This window comes from Canis lupus, chromosome 16 (genome assembly GCF_011100685.1).
Source record: "Canis lupus familiaris isolate Mischka breed German Shepherd chromosome 16, alternate assembly UU_Cfam_GSD_1.0, whole genome shotgun sequence".
Taxonomy (NCBI): domain Eukaryota; kingdom Metazoa; phylum Chordata; class Mammalia; order Carnivora; family Canidae; genus Canis; species Canis lupus.
In genome coordinates, this window is record NC_049237.1 from 50,570,097 (window position 1) to 50,586,803 (window position 16,707).

Sequence of the window (16,707 nt, forward strand, 5' to 3'; positions counted from 1 at the left end):
GTGAAATTGCCATAGGCAAATTTCAATGAGAAGTTTTAGAATTTCAAGTTACGATCAGGTAATACAGATTATTTCCCTCATAGTGTGGCCATGTGTCACGTTTTCTGTACAGCCAACGAGAGGAACGACGAGCTACTTAGGATCATGTGACTTGAGGGGAAAGAATGTTATCACCAGTTTACACTTTATGAAAATCAGAGTAACAATATTTAGGAGGTAGTATCTTAACTCAAGGAAACAATTTTAGTGAGGAAATGATCTTCAATTACTGCATTATGTACTGCTTTACCAATAGTATTTATTTGGCTGTCTGCATGTTTTCTACCAAGTGCCATGTTTTCTTTGGCAATGAATTTCCAAGGGTGGGGTATACTATAGATTTTTCTCTTAAATGTATCAGATAAATCTTCTAGTACTAATTACCTGTGGTCTAAGCTATCTCATAAACTCATGCAGTACTGTGTAAGACACATTGCAGACTTTACTGCTCATACCTATTACTTGAAGAAATATTCAGGTCATTTTATTGCAAAATTTAAAGCCCAAGACACCAGCTTATATAGAAGCAACTTTTTTTTTTTTTAAACATGTGCACATATAAACATCCTTTTGATTTTTGGAGATTAAAGTTTACTAGACTTTGTGTTCCAAGGTGATTCTGGGAACAAGGATAAGTTTTTCAGAATTGGAGTTAAGATTGACACCTGGTGGGGGTGGTGTGGAGGGAGGGGGGATCCTTTTCAACCAAAGATGGCAGCCTCTGCCCTCCAGTCATCTGTCACGCCAGGCTACTGAAGCATGGATTGTAAATGTAGAGCACCCACTGTTCTGAGATCCCCTTGTACCAAGTTGCAATATTTTAAGAAATGACAGCCTCAGCTTTGGAGATAAACTCACTAGGCTTTTCTTTTTAATTCTGACTTTCTAGCTCCATTCCCTTTTTCTTAGCTTTCTTGATTTTTAATGTATGCTATCACGGGAAAATGAATCCATTATTTCCTTCCACCTGATTTCTATTCACATTCTCCCCAAAATCTGCACGAGTACATTTACTCACATCTTTAAGTCTTATTTCTTTGTGCCTAATGGAAAGGGCATTCCTGTCACAGGGAAAGAGCTAGAAATCGGAAAATGGAAAAAGATAATGCATAGGTATTCCAAGAGCTGTTAGTGGGAAAAAAAAATCAGTCATTAGTTAATAGAACATACAAGAAAGCCATGTATCAAAGTGAAATTGAAAACCTTTATTGTAAAATGAGCTCAAACTCAGTTTAAATTGTATAGTTGAAAAGTCTCTATCTTACATGTTTTTAATCAATCTTCATTTGGGCTTCTGTGAGTTAACAAAAAAAGTCTAGATTATACTTAATTTTAAAAAAAGATGTTATAATAGTTCAAATATATTCATTTGTGCTTCATTTTTTGCTTTGACTTTCATCTAAGCAACTATATGCATTTCCCTAGTATGATATTAGAGATCAATTTCTTACAGCTTAGATATAAGTGTCATCAATTATAAGATTTTGAGCTCTCTAACATTAGGAATCCAGAAGGGTTGGAGGTGGGAGTGGGGAACCACTCCAGGTTAAGGTAGGGATGGCATTAACAGCACTGAGAGATGATGTGACCGTTGAGGTCATTGGAATGTAACCCAACCTGAAGACTCTATTTCAGATTTATTATCTTGCTGACTTTATCCTGAATCTTTAATTAAAGTCATAATTTTCCAAGTTTAAAATGATGTTTAAATATACTGAGCCAAATTTGGGTTTGCAGTATGGTTCCAAGTCAAAATACTGCTTGTGCTCCAATTCCAATACCTTGCAATAATTTACTAAGAGCAAGCCCTGGAAGGGGCAGAAACTGGTCTGCAGAGAGCTGTGAAGAAGGCTAACCATCTCCTCACCTACTGGAGAGACAGCTCCCAGCTTTTTCATGCATAAAATCCTTCTTTCCTTAATATCCCCAATGTTAACTACAGTATCCCTAACAATTTTTAGTATGGGTAGTTCTTGTTTAATTCAAGTGCTTACTACAAAACTTCACATTATTTCCTTATGGTCTCTCTCCCACATTTTAACAAAGGGCACTAGAGTGCATCCAATTTCTCTTAATATAGAGATGAAGAAACAAAGTGCACAGGAAATACACTTACTACAAAAAAATAATATATTTCAAAGATCACTGATCAGAGTTTTTAAAATATTCCCTTTTAATATGTAGATTCCTTATAAAGTTTAAGGAATACTTAATCCAAGAGTGGCAGTGGACAGCAGAAGCCTGAAGCATCTAGAATAAAATGGCTTGGGATTCAGTCCTGCTGATGTGTATTTTTGTGAACTTGAGCAAATTATTTGAACTTCCTAAGCCTCAGCATCTCATCCACATCTGGTTGCCTGCCTTATATAAGCAGCTCACAACCATTCAAAGAATTTAGCACCAAGCACATAACTGGTTAAGATACTAAAAGTTCTCATAATTATTTAAAACAATATTATTCTATCATTCAAATATCCTTGGTTTTAAATGCAGGTTTAGATATTACTTGTGCACATACCATAAAAATGTATATGTTCACTCTTCCTTATGAAGTAGGTTACCCAGAATTAAGGCTCTTTCATTGAAAGATATCACAAGGAAACGATTTAAGGTAAAATACTACCTAAACTCTCACCATTTTTGAACCCGGCTGAGCTGAGAAGTGTTCTGAGGGAACACTTATACGAGAGGTTGACACATTAGGACAGATTCTATGGTTTATTTTTATTACTTTCTCGGTGTCTGTTCAGATTTATACTTCCAACTGTTTTCATGTTCCGTCATGGAAGTCTCTTAAGGACAAACAGCACTGAACTATAAGTTAGATCACCTGAGGGGCACCTGGGTGGCTCACTGGTTGAGCATCTGCCTTTGGCTCAGGTCTTGATCCCAGGGTCCTGAGATTGAGTCCTGCATCAGGTTCCCCGCAGGGAGCCTGCTTCAACCTCTGTGCCTATGTCTCTGCCTCCCTTTGTGTTTCTCATAAGTAAATAAATAAAATCTTAAAAAAATAAATAAGTAAAATCTTAAAAAAAAAAAAAAAAATCAGATCACCTGCATTCTGGAAGTGGCTAAGACGCCATCTTGTAAACTTGGTTCATTTATTCAACCTTCTCAAATCCTCACCTGTGACATTAAGTGCCGGGATAGGTGATGTCGATGCTCTTGCCAGCTCAGATAGGTGATAGATCTGTTCCATTTGACACAGACACTGAGTTTTACCGAAAAGCTTCATGTTTCATGTGAAATTTCCATTTTGATTATGGAATGAGAGAGTCCCAGACTGAGAACTGTCAATTCCGTTTTAATGTCAGTCCTGAGGTGGGTTCCCTAACTTCTCACTTGCAATTATTAAAACCAGTCCAATGTAAAGATTCTGTCTCAACTTCAGTATAAATACCATCCCCTCCCCTAGGATTATCAGAGCCTTGACCCGAAGCTTCAGTGACGTCTAGTGGGGGAATATACAATGGTCAGCCCTTGGACCCCTCTTTCACTTGGAGTGGAAGAAATCTCTTTGGTCTAGGATTGTGTTAACTTCCTGCCCTGCTTCTTCTCAGAGACTAGATCATAGTACATTGGGACTCGTAGGAGAAATTGGAGGGAAAGGAGCAGGGATCTTTGGATGTCACCAGTAGAGTTACAGATCTTGCTCTAGTTTACTTTTGACTGCTAGTGGCTTTCTGGGAAATACAACATGTTCAAGGAGCTAGGTCTTCTTGCAATAAGAGCTCAAATGTTTTCAGTAAGTTAAGTGACAAATAAGGATGAAATTATAATGCCTATTTTTTTAAGGCTTTAAGTATTCTCATTAAAAAAAGGAATTAGGGAATTTCTTAACATTTGTCTCTGTGACTAGTTTATACAGCTCTGGAAAGTATTGGCCAATTAAGCATAAAAGGAGAAAGATTTGAGTTCGGATTGAGCATTTTTATGGTTCCCACCACTCTAATGTTTTTAAATAAAATGTTCATATGCATCCTTATTTTTCTTTTTTTAATAACACTAATTTAATGAACACCCCATTTTAATATATATTAAATATGTTTAATTTCTATTATATATATTATTTATATATTTATATATTTATATATATTTATATAAGTTATTCCTAATCTAAGTTATTCCTAAGAGTCATATGTAAAATTAGGCTTAGAGTATTAAAGTACTGTGATATTTGTGTCTGAATTTTTATTTTCCAAAAGATCATCTTTTTCATTTGAGATAAACTATTCAGAGTATTGTTTTTAAAATAGCTTTTTAAAATATTTTAAAAGTATCATTTTAATTTGGTCCAGAAGAGAAGATGCCCCAGTCACCAGAGAGGATTTATAACTCATGATAAAACAGCTAGTCATACTGTTCCTGGATATTTGTATTGTACTTAAATGTTCTCTTGGTCTTAAATAGAACACTGGCCCTGGTACTTTGTTTTGTTGAAATGAGTACTGGTCAACTTCCCCCCCCCCCAAATTTATTATTTTTTAGAAATGTTATTTATTTGAGAGAAAGAGCACACTCAGGGAATGGGGTAGGGAGAGAGGAGAGATAGAAGTAGACTCCCCACTGAGCACAGAGCTCAACACAGGGCTGGATCCCAGAACCCTGTGATGATGACCTGAGCTCAAGTCAAAGGTTTAACTGACTGAGCCACCCAGGTGTCCCTCTGTGAGCTTTATTTAAAGGCAGATTAACACGTGTCCCTTATGGTTAGTCATCGATTCTGTTCAGCTATGCTATTTCCCAGAAGTAAATGGCAGTCAAAAGTGAAAAGTGTATTTGGTGGTTTCTCTGGCCAAAGTAATTGGTACCCAAGGAGGATATGAGGTGTTAGAGATCAAGAAAGTGAGTTAATAGGTTGATACACAACATCTGATGACCCTAGTGCTCTCCTTTCTCAGTTACCACTTTCTTACAAACAGATTAATATCAAAAGGTCTTCTTTTGGGACACCTGGGTGGCTCAGTGGTTGAGCAGGTCTGCCTTTGGATCTGGTCATGATCCCGGGGTCCTGGGATCGAGTCCAGCATTGGGCTCCAAATAGAGACCTGGCTTCTCCCTCTGCCTGTGCCTCTGCCTCTCTGTCTCTCATGAATGTATTATGAATACATACATTATTTAAGAAAAAAAAGAAAGGTCTTCTTTTATCCCCCCCACTCCAAAATCTGATCAAAATTCAGAAGTCTCTTTGAATTCTGCACATGGAAAAAAAAAATCTACAAAATGTAGAAAGCAACTCTTTCGATCTCATACTGGAGTAAGAGCCCTCTTCCTCCTGGAAAAATTCCACACAAACACACATACACAAAATCTTTGTTTTAGAGCAATCCTCAGTGCATGCTTTTGTGACTCCACTGGGCACAGGACACTACTCGTTGTTTTATGATCACTGTCTAGCGCACAATCAGTCTTTAATAAAACGGAAAGGAAAACAAGTATTAAGGTAAGCCTTCCAAAATTTCTTAAATAACATTTATATTTGTGTCTGCTTTCAAACCCTTAAACAATTATCAAGTTAAAGTAAAAACCTGGAGACCTTTTTGCTTTTTACATGTATAAAGCCAATTTCAGAGCTTTTTCCTAGGAAGAGTGCCCTCTGTTTACAGCTGAGTTGACAATCTCGTCTCCTATAGGCATTTAGTGGGCAAAACATTCTGCACCTTAACAAGTCCCTAATGCAAACATAAAGAAGACTGATGTCTCAGCAATAACAATAGCACACCATTATACTCTTTTTTAACACATTTACCGCGTATGATATTGACAGATAAGAGCTTTATGGCTTAGAGTGTGCTCCTTGGGGTTCATCTTCTTCAAACTACCTGTCCTTTGGGATTTCACCACTTCTAAAAGGATAGATTAGATATTTTGGTAATACGGATACACTTTTGTTTACTAGTTTGATATCACAAACCTTTAAGAAAGAAATCGTATGCAACTTGCTTCTCAGCATCATGTCATTGTATATCATATAGTTCAGTGTGTCTCAAGTTGAGCAGAAGTCATCTGTCTGTCAACGGTAGGACTAAAACTGCATAAATTGTTGCCCTGTAATATCTGATATGCATAAAAGCTCCAGAGGCTTGCCTGCATACAGTGTAGGCCTGTCACTCATTTTCTTTACAAACATCTTGCCTCATTGTTTCCGAGTAAAATCTTTCCAGGTGGCACAGTTGGGTATGGGGAAAGGACAGTCACCTTTCACATGTATAAATGAAATCACTTCTCTTAATGAGTCAGGCCAGAAGTGAGAATGAGTTAGATGCATCCTCCTCCAGGCAGATAAAACTGCAATCTAGAACGAGCAACACTGCCTCAAAAATAAAACAAAAACACTCAACTGAAGATAACTTCACTATGGCATTTTAAAAAGGTACACTGTGTCTACCTATCCAAGATTTACAGTAGCTACCAGATATGTTTAGGCAATACCCTTCAGGAAATAAAAATATAATTAGGTTTTCTAGCATAAAGACACATTGAGTTATATGCAAATCATGGAGAATTGCCAAACCAAAAACAAATTAAAAATGAAATTTTATTCTTAATGTAGAGTTACAAATCTGACATATATAGGTAAGCAATGTTTTACCTAAGAGTTCAAATGTTTGTGACATACTTCATACCACAGTAGAACAGTAATATTACATTTAATAATGCTTATTTTCCAGATATTTAAATATGTATTTAGTAAAATAAAAATCAAAATATTGAATTTAAATATATTGCTATCAAACTTTTCAAAGCACTCTGACTATAAAGGAAGAGTCTAATTGTTAGAATCTTGTGAAATTAAAGATGGCATAATATTTTTGGTCCATCTGAAGACATACTAAACAATTTTATATTAGCTTAAAGTGATCTCACACACCTTTACTCTTTTCTGGAACCTGTGCTTGCTTCGGTTACTTCATGCCCAGTGATTTATGTTTGCAAAGTTACTTGAACTGCAACACAATAGACACTAGCTCGTTCAACATTCATTCATCATCTAGTTATTGAGCCTGATTTTGGTAACCAGTAGTTAAATGAACAACTGATGCAGAAATGATGAAGCTGCATGAGTTCAAAAAAGCTCACAGCTTAATGAATAGATACCAAAAAAATAAAATAAAAAATAAGTAAATAAATCAAGGATTGTACCAGTATTAGGGATAGGCTACGAGCATATGGTAGGACTAGGTGGGTCACAATTCAAAAGTTTAGGATAAATTACCAAGATAGTGGTATAGAGAAGGTGCATAATCTCATATCTGAAATAGGTTGAAGGACAACGGGTTGGCAAAGCACAGCTGGGGGAGAAAAGGACACATTTGTTGAAACACAAGTCTCTCTGTATACCTGGAACATTCGTGCCTATATGTGAAGAGATAGGTCATGAAGACCAGAACCAAGAATTCCTCAAGTCTTGGACGACATGCTCAAGACCTTAAGTTCTATTCTCAACGCAATAGGAGATCAACTGCAAGAAGATCTTAAGTCGAGTAGATGTTACTGAAGATAACTGTTTCATGTTTCATGTTTCTGAAAGATCTGCCTATAGCATGGATGATAGATTCAGATCATTGTGATTGAAGACAGAGTTTTGGGAGGATGTCATAACACCTGAGAGAATTTGTGACTACTGAACTACACCAAAATATGTTTATGAGGTAGCATCAGTTACCTGGGTATGACAACTGATCTTTTGTTTGCTCTAATTGTTTTTTGGATTTTTTTTTGGGGGGGGGGCTGGAGAAAAGAAAAAAAAATTGTAAATTGTATTCTCACTGTAAAATTACCAAGGCAATTTGTTATAAAAAGAAAATTAAAGTTCACCATAATCTGACTACTCAATGTTATCATTTTTATCCTTCCACATTTTCCAATTAAGTGAAATTTTGATTTTTTGTTATATACAACCTTTTCATCAATTAAAAGGTATTTAATGCAAAATAATTGATGTAAGCTTGACATATTGCCATATTATCATTAACTTAATTTTTGAACCTAGAAATTCTTACTGATTCTACTGTTCAATTTATTTGCTTGATTTAACTTATACACTATACAGCAGTGTTATGTCTGGCAAACTATTTCCACCACAGATGAAATGAATGTTAAATCTAGCAGCAATTCAATTTCTTATACGGATAGAATAGTTTACATTATTACCAGATAAACTAAGCTGAGCCAACTGGAAACTCAAGTATTTAAAAAATGTATTTCAATGTTCCAAACAATTTAAAGTTCTGAAGTTTCCTAATAACCTATTTATTCATATTAATGAAATATGGGATTAAGATATATATGCAGGGGGAGTATGCTTTTGATAACGTGAAATATTAATGGATTTATGGCAATGAATTGATTTGTAGAGAGCTAATCAAAATTGGACTTAAATTGGATAGTAGGTAATAAATAGGGGGTTATACAAGGGAGAAGGGAAACTAATAAAATACTTTAGAAAGATGAAGTTCAAGCTAGCCAGGAATGATGATGAAACAATGCAAATAGAAATAGGACTTCCTGATTGCATCCAAGACAAAGTATGTTCTAGAACAGGAGATAATCATGAAAATACTTATCCTTAATGGGCTAGCGAGAATATTGCTTTAAGGCCATAAATTGAAAAATTAAATGAAATAGATTTTATCTGTTCAAAATCGGACCTTTTCTTTTTCCTCATTTTATGGAAATGATTCTATTTTCTCACTGTAAGTCCACTTTCATGAAGCCATCTTTTTGAACCAAAACTGATACTCCTAAATGGGAAGTGAGCATATGTGTTTGCTCAATCTTTCATTTTGTTTGGACCCAGAAATGGTAATACGAGAGAGCAAGAACATGCTAGTTAGAGGGGGATTTTTGTTGTTTTTTTTGCTTTTTGTTTTTAATGTGCAATAGAAATTATATATTAATGTGGAATAAAAATATAGTCTCTCAAAGAAACATTTCTGAGTATATATGTATGTATATGTGCAGTTATGCATGTATAAACATAAGGGCAAGGAGTATCTTCTGTGTTACAAAATCACATTGTCCTTCTGTGCATGAGTGAGAATTATGTGTATTTCCAGTACATGCTTGTGATCATCCAATCAATGCTGCCAGACAAGTGGAAGATCAGAACCAATTTAGTATGAAGCAGATATTTTTCATTCATTAATTTGCCAATTTTAATTCAGCACTCTGTTTCAAGAACTATCCTAGGCTAGTAACAGGGTGGGAAGCCAAACAGAAAACGTCTCTTTACCTTCCTTTCTTTCTAGTGGACAGGGAACACAATGATCAATAAATCCATTAATATATCAGGGGATGATAAATGGTATGTGAAAAATATAAAGGAAAATAATGAAGTAAGAATATTTTAGGTGTAGGGGAAAAGTGTTATTTTGGTAAGGTGTCTGGGGCAGCCTCTATGATCAAGTGACATTTGAGCCATAATGTGAGGAAATTAGGGAATGATCTCTTTAGATATGAGAATAGGGTACCGTGAGCAAAGAGATCTGCAAGAGCAAATAACTCTGATATAGAAGAATGCTTTTAGGCAGTGCAGCTTCTAAGAATTTCAGGGGATGCAGTATATAAGCGAGATGTATGTGAGGGAAGAAGGAAGGAGAGAAACCTAGATATATGCCAGAGTGTGGGGCAGATCACAGAGAGGCTTATAGATATGTAGTCAGGAGACCCTGATTAAATATGCTGTGTGGCATTATTACGAGTGCCCCCTTCCACTATGAAGCATGTTCTAGTTTGGATGGTAAATCATATGGTTCCCTAAGAATCTCTCATTAGAGTGATTTTTAGCTTTTTTTTCCTGAGTGAAATAGAAAGGCTATTGGAAGACCTCATATCAGAAATATGCCAACTCTTAAACGTTAAAGAATCACTGGCTGGTACAGTAAGCACGCACTGTAGAAACGTTAAGGAGAATTCTGGTATAATCCAGGTAAGATTTCTGTGGTGGGCTGAGCAAGATAATTTTTGTTGAACATAGGGAGGCCTGGTGGGATTCTGAATACAGTCTGAAGTGAACACAAATGCAGCTTGTGAATAGACTGGATGGGGTACTTGAGAAAGAGAGGGTAACTCCAAGAGCTTTGGCTTTAGGATGGAGTTGCCATTTATTAAGATAGAGAAGGATGTGTAAGGCTCAGGTTTTGAGAATGGAATGTCTATTAGATATCCAAACACAACTGGATGTGTCAAGTTTAGTGTCTGGGCAAGGAGGGGAAGGGAGGTTGAGGTTGGAGATGTGGATGTGGAAGACGGTATATGAAAACCTAAGGTTGGATGACATCACGCAGATGTTCCCTAGGTGGTAATGGAAAAGAGCTAAAAAGGAAGACACTTCAATTTTGCAAAGGTCGGGGGATGAACAGAAACTTACAGAGAAAACTGAACAAAAGTGGACTTTAAGGGCGGGGGGGGGGGGGGGAGTCAATGGAGTACCAAAAGCCAAATAGGCCCTTTTAAGAGAGAGTGAACAAAGTGCAAAAGAGATAGAAAACTAACCAATTTAGAGTTAAGAGCATTAGTGACCTTAATATTACTAATTCTGGTGGGGTTATTTTAAGAGCCATTCAAAAAAAAAATGGTGCACAGTGATCACAGACAACTCTCGTAAGGAGTTCTGGGTATAATTTGGCAGCAGAGAAATTAAGTGATATCTGGAAAGGGACATGAGGTCAAGGCAGATTTTCCATTTACAATAGATTTTTATCACAGTTTTATGTATTGGTGAGAACAATCCCATAGAGAAAGAACTGACATATGATATGGAAGAAAGGTAATTGCTCAAGAATTGTCATTATATAGAACAGAAAGAGGAGACAGTGCATATAGGAAGGCAGGGTGCTCAACTACGGAAATGGAAGGTAGAAGAAAAATGAACACAGTAAGGGTTTGTGGTGATTGGAACAGTGTAGAGGTTCATCTCTAATGGCTCCTCTCGGTTTCATGGGGAGAAAGATCACCAGCAGATGGGAAGAGGGAAGAACAGCAGGATTTATATACTGAGGAGCTATGACATAATGGGTGTGGGAGAGTAAAAATACACTAATAAAGAAGAACTGTCAGACATTTGAACCCAGAGGTCCTAATTTAAATGAAAAAAATTCATCTTCAGCTGCAATGATAATTGGCAGAAGTTGTAATTGAATAACCCTATAGAATTTTAAACCTACAAAGGGATGCTCAAAGGGCATAGGGTTGGTGTAAATAGGGGATTCCCTAGGGCAGAGTCAGAAGGATTTTGGTGGCCTGTGAGGAAATATTAGATTAAGAGACAGCAGAGTTCCAGGAGTAGGTCAGGATAATGAGAAAGGACCTGCGTGAGTGTGGGGTTTTGTTGAGGGGGGTGTTGCTTTAGACAGTGTTGAGCACGCCATGGGACTGGCCGTGGTGTTACTGACTTCTTGTAGTGACAAGACAGTAGATGGGAGAAGGCAGGCACAGGGATGCTACCAGAGTTCAACTATCTCTGAAATTTGTCATCACTATGCTCTACTGTCCAGAGGGAACCGTGGAAGAGGTTGGTACTCAAATGATGGATCCTTAGTCTTTAGGATGGAAGTAATGGAAGAACAGAGGACTAGCTGAGGACAAAGCTCAAGCCCGGGACAGCACATGGACAAGTCCCTGAAACTGGCAGGGGGACATTCCTCAATGGACTCAGCTGCTTCGATGTTAATACTTTGCTAAGGGCAATCTTAGCCTGACCGCCAGGAGCCTGTGAGTCTACTTGAACATATAAAAATTTCTTTAGAAATTTCCTTTATCTCTAAACCCCCAATGTATGTTTTGGCAATCATTCCCCAAACACATGGCCCACCATATACATCTGGAGGTCTCATGAGTCAGGTTATATTAGATGGTAATAAGTGACCTTTTCCCAACAACAGCTAGCCCCCCTGAGGTCCTGGAAACCTTGCTTCCAAAATTCCTTAGAGAGTATGTTATCCTCAATCCCCTCCCAATTCCCAGGTGTATAACCAGCCACCCCTCACAGGCCCGGGGCAGCAGCTCTTCCTGCCCACGGGTTCTGTCCCCCTGCTTTAATAAAACCATATTTTGCACCAAAGACGTCGCAAGAATTCTTTCTTGGTCATGGGCTCCAGACCTCACCCCACCAAACCTCACCTATATTCCAAAACTTCATCAGAAGCACATCTGAAACATAGTAACCAAGGACAATGACAGAAGTTTTATCTGCCACCTTTAATGATTAATTCAAAGAGTATGGAGTCCAGAGGCTTTCAAACTGTTCTACAGAAGCTTGGGGAAACAAGTTTCTCAGAGCCACCCAGTGGGACAAGTGGAAGAAAGACACGAAACCCTCCATCTCCCACTTCCACTAAAACCAAAGAAGCTCTGTTCTTGTTGTCAAACAAATATATGGAGGTTATATGTGATTTTTTAAATGTTGTTATTAAAAACAAGTGAACAACAACAAAAAACCCTGAAATCAATCTGTTCTAAACCAGTTTTTTTTTTTTAATCTTGAGATCACACTGTTAAAACATGTCGAAGGCTGTATTTAACACACACACACACACACACACACACACACAAATGTCCATTTACAAAGTTTGTGTTATTTCCTTTATGCCTTAGTTCTATACAGCTCCAACTCCCATAGGTGTGTAGGAGCCAATGGCAATCTGCCCCAAGATGGGCTACTTGAGCCATTGAAATTAATGAGAACCCAGCAGATGCAGGGAAAGCTCTCTGCCTCCCCCTCAACTGCCTAAGTTACATACTGTGAATATCTCCAGCATTCATACCATGAAGTAGAGAACTATTAATGGAGACTCCCCTTCAGCTAAGTAACTACCTAATAGGGCAATCTTTGTTGTTAAATCATCAGGTGAAAACCTTCCTGCCAATGGCCTTCTCCATGTTGAATCCTCAGATCCCACCTTTCTCCTTAATCCAAGTAAATTTCCTGTTGACTCATTGTCTTTGGGAATCTCATATCTGTGTGGATTCCATGTACAGAAGCCTACTAAATTTGATTACTTCTTGTTAATATCCTCGTGGCAATTTGATATTAAGTCCTGACAGAAGGACCATAGAGCAGAGGAAGTTCCTTCTCCCAGTTAGTTATATTTTATAATTTCATTGGTTACATCACAATGGTGATCTGACCAAAAGTTATATTAGAAATCACAAAGGCATTCCTCATGTATAAAGTCAATTAAGGTGGGTTTTTAAAAATATTTTCTTAGGATACAAAAGAAAATCTAATTTTCCTTAGAAAAATCAACGCTTTATGATTTTTTTTCCCCTAAGTACCAGGAAATCACAGTAAGAGTCGATGTGAAACTTAACATTGGTCTCTAGGGAGTTGAAAGGCCCGGAGGAGTCCCTCACAATTCTTAAGTGACACTCATAAAAAACACAAATTATTAAAAAATTCCTTAGATCTAGATGGAATACCATTCTTGACAATAGGACCTTATAGTCATCAAGACATGATGCCACAGAAGATTGCTAGACTGGAAGGAAAAAAACACCAGGATCATTCTTAAAATGTAAATAGAAATGCCAATTCTTTTTAAGGTAACCACCTTTAGGGTATCACAGTGAAGTCTCTGAAAGGAACCACTTGCTTAACAAGTCACTGGGGGAATACTTGGGAATAGAAGTGCTAACATCACAACTAGACATGGCGTAGTATTTATATAAACACCTTGTCAAATAGAAGTATATTTTTCCCCAGTAGGCACAGTGGGAACCCTAGTTCTCTCTCTTCATTTTAAATAGAGAAAGGAACTAAATAGATTCTACATTAACAATTTTTGGGAAAACTGCTCTCCCAACACTGGGTCTTACAAAATAATGCCTGCATCCTGATGACAGAATTGGGTAGAAAATGAAATAACAGTGTAACAAAAGATCAGTAGGGAATTAGTGATAAAATCAGCAGGAAATCCACAGTGCTCCAAACAACAGTTCAACCAGCTGACTACTTGATAAACAGGGTTTGGGGGTGGCGGGAGCCAAGCACAGTGATTCAGAGCAGCGGGAAAATGGGGGAGCATCAGCAGGAAACAATGGAAGCTGATAGGGGTCCATTGAAAAGTTAATTGAAGCAACAAAGCTGTGAGCCCTGTAAGTCTGGAGAGCAAACTCGAGGAGACAGATGGAGAAGAGCTGCAAGAAGCAACTAAAATACCAAGAAGGAAGAGAGAGCAGATAGTGGAATGGGTGAAGAAACACCCATCTCAGCCAAGCCTTGAATAATTCTTGGTCATTCACAAGGGTTACAGATGTAACTCTAGCAGCTGATTAACAGAGAAGATCGTCACGTGTTAGAGGTAGTGTAAAATATGCATTTGAATGATATGCCAAGACGTTTGCAGCCTTAATTATTTGTTTTAATGGTCCATTTAAACTGAAGTCATTCAACACACAAACCATAAGTCCAACAAATTATTTGTGGCTACTACGATTCAGAAAAATATGGTAGCCTGTGCAATTAATAAATTATGGCCATCTGAAGCTTTAGACATTGTGTTTGACTCAATTATGTTGAGCAACAAGAAACAGGAGCTTTTCTTCTCACAGGTTCTAGAAAGCAGCCAACTTTATACACAAGTTGCTTTTACTCTGCAAATTCTGTGGAACACACCTGTTGATATATACAAATCAATGTATATGAGGTAGGCTCTTGTGTGTTTTATACATTGAAACACAGCTGTCATTAGAGTTATGCCAGGTCAGTCTCCAGAAAGAAGACCCACTCCATTTTTTGGGGCTCCACTATAGAAATTCCACAATATAGAGGCAGAAAGGAATATCTAGGCAAACCCAGTTGAGATTATTTCTCTTTCAAATACAATTATTCAACAATGGAGAGTACTGCAAAATGCATTGAAGGATATGGACCCCATTTTACCCTCAGTGCTGAGTTTGGAGACTCACTTCCTTTGTTATTAAGTGTGTTTTCTGACCAATAAACACGAAACTCTGTGTTCACTATTAGCATTGCTACAAAATACAAGCCATTTGAGAGGTATCCATCGTTTGTCTTCAATAAAAGTATATAAAAAGTTCCTGATCATTTAAAAAAGTCCCCACCTATCCATTTACACTTTCTATCAAAAATTTAACAAGTTCTCAAGTCACAGTGTATATACTTACTGCCAAAAGAATTAAGAAAGTCAATTAGGGTAAGTTAATTAAGAACAAATGGCACTTTGAGCAAGTGAAGAGAATAATTTTAAAAAGTAAACAGTACAATCAGTAATTAGATGTGAAAACTTATTTCACTCAAAGAATATTCATTCTAATATGAATTATTTAATGTAAGTATAATATGAGAATTTTGAGTACAAAATAACTTAATGTCAATTTTACAGAAAACTCAAAACACAGAATTCCAGATCCAATTGAATTCAGCTATAACACCATTAATGGTACCTTAAGATATAAGGCCAATAAAAGTAATTTGATGAAAGATTAAACAGTGCATGAAAGAGCATCCTTTCTCATAGAATAAACTAATTCCCCAAGAGTATAAGCTTTTGAGTAGTTTGGTTCACATATTCAGAAATGAGTTGTGTGTAATTTATATGGAATCTGATCTTTAATTTACATTTATGTTAAGCTGATTTGAATGGATTTTTTAAAAGCACGTAAATACCAAAGGGTGTACAAAGATGAAAAGAAATCACTCTCTAAGTCTTTCATTTGAACTTTCCTCTTTTGTTGTCATTTCCCAGGACTGTCACTATGGTTTTTTTAAGGTAGAATTTATTGAATGTTATTTATTGAATGATATTTATAGTATGGTTTTATATATACAGCTGCATTTATTCCTTATTGTAGGTGTCGTCCCCACTTTATAAAGGAGGAAGAGTTTAGAGAATTTAGACATCACATACAGTGAATATCCCTGATGTTCACATTGGTGAAACAACAAGCAGCATTCTTATTGGTATGCACCTAACCAGGACTCTCATGCTATCATATAAGCGATTTGCAAGCTGAACTAAGTTCATGGTATTACAAAGCCTCTAAGTCCCTCTGGTTGGGGAGCCTAGGTGGCTCAGATGGTTAAGCATCTGCCTTTCCTCAGGTCATAATCTCTAGATCCTAGGATCAAGCCCCATGTTGGGCTCCCAGCTCAGTTGGGAGTCGGCTTCTCTCTACCTCTCCCCCTGCTTATTATAAATAAATAAATAGTCACTTAAAAAATGTACCTCCGGAAAAGTGCTAGAGAAGAAATCTGCATTATATATATAAAGGATATGGTATCTGTGAAAAGCTTATGTATATGTTAGACCTTCAGATTTTATTCTTAACATTGCTTACCCATTTCTTGAAGCCCTGAGAAATTCAAAGACAAAGGAAGAGAGAGAAAAGGTCTCTACTAATTATTAGCCATGGAAAATAGTTGAGAGCCAGAGTGTCTATCAGAAGCCCTGGTTTGCAATTCTAGTGCCAGTTCTTAAACTTTGAGTAAGTCAAATAACCTTCTTGAACCTTAACCTCCTCCTCTGAAAAATAGGGTAACTCTGAACCATACACACATTTTTAAGAGGTTCAAATGATATCCTACTGCTTAAAGCAATTTGTAAAATTAGAAGTTACTATATCATATAAACCTCAATTTAATTACCATCAATGTCCCAATCATCCTACACACTCATTTGCAAAGCCAACATGCTTTTTTAGTTT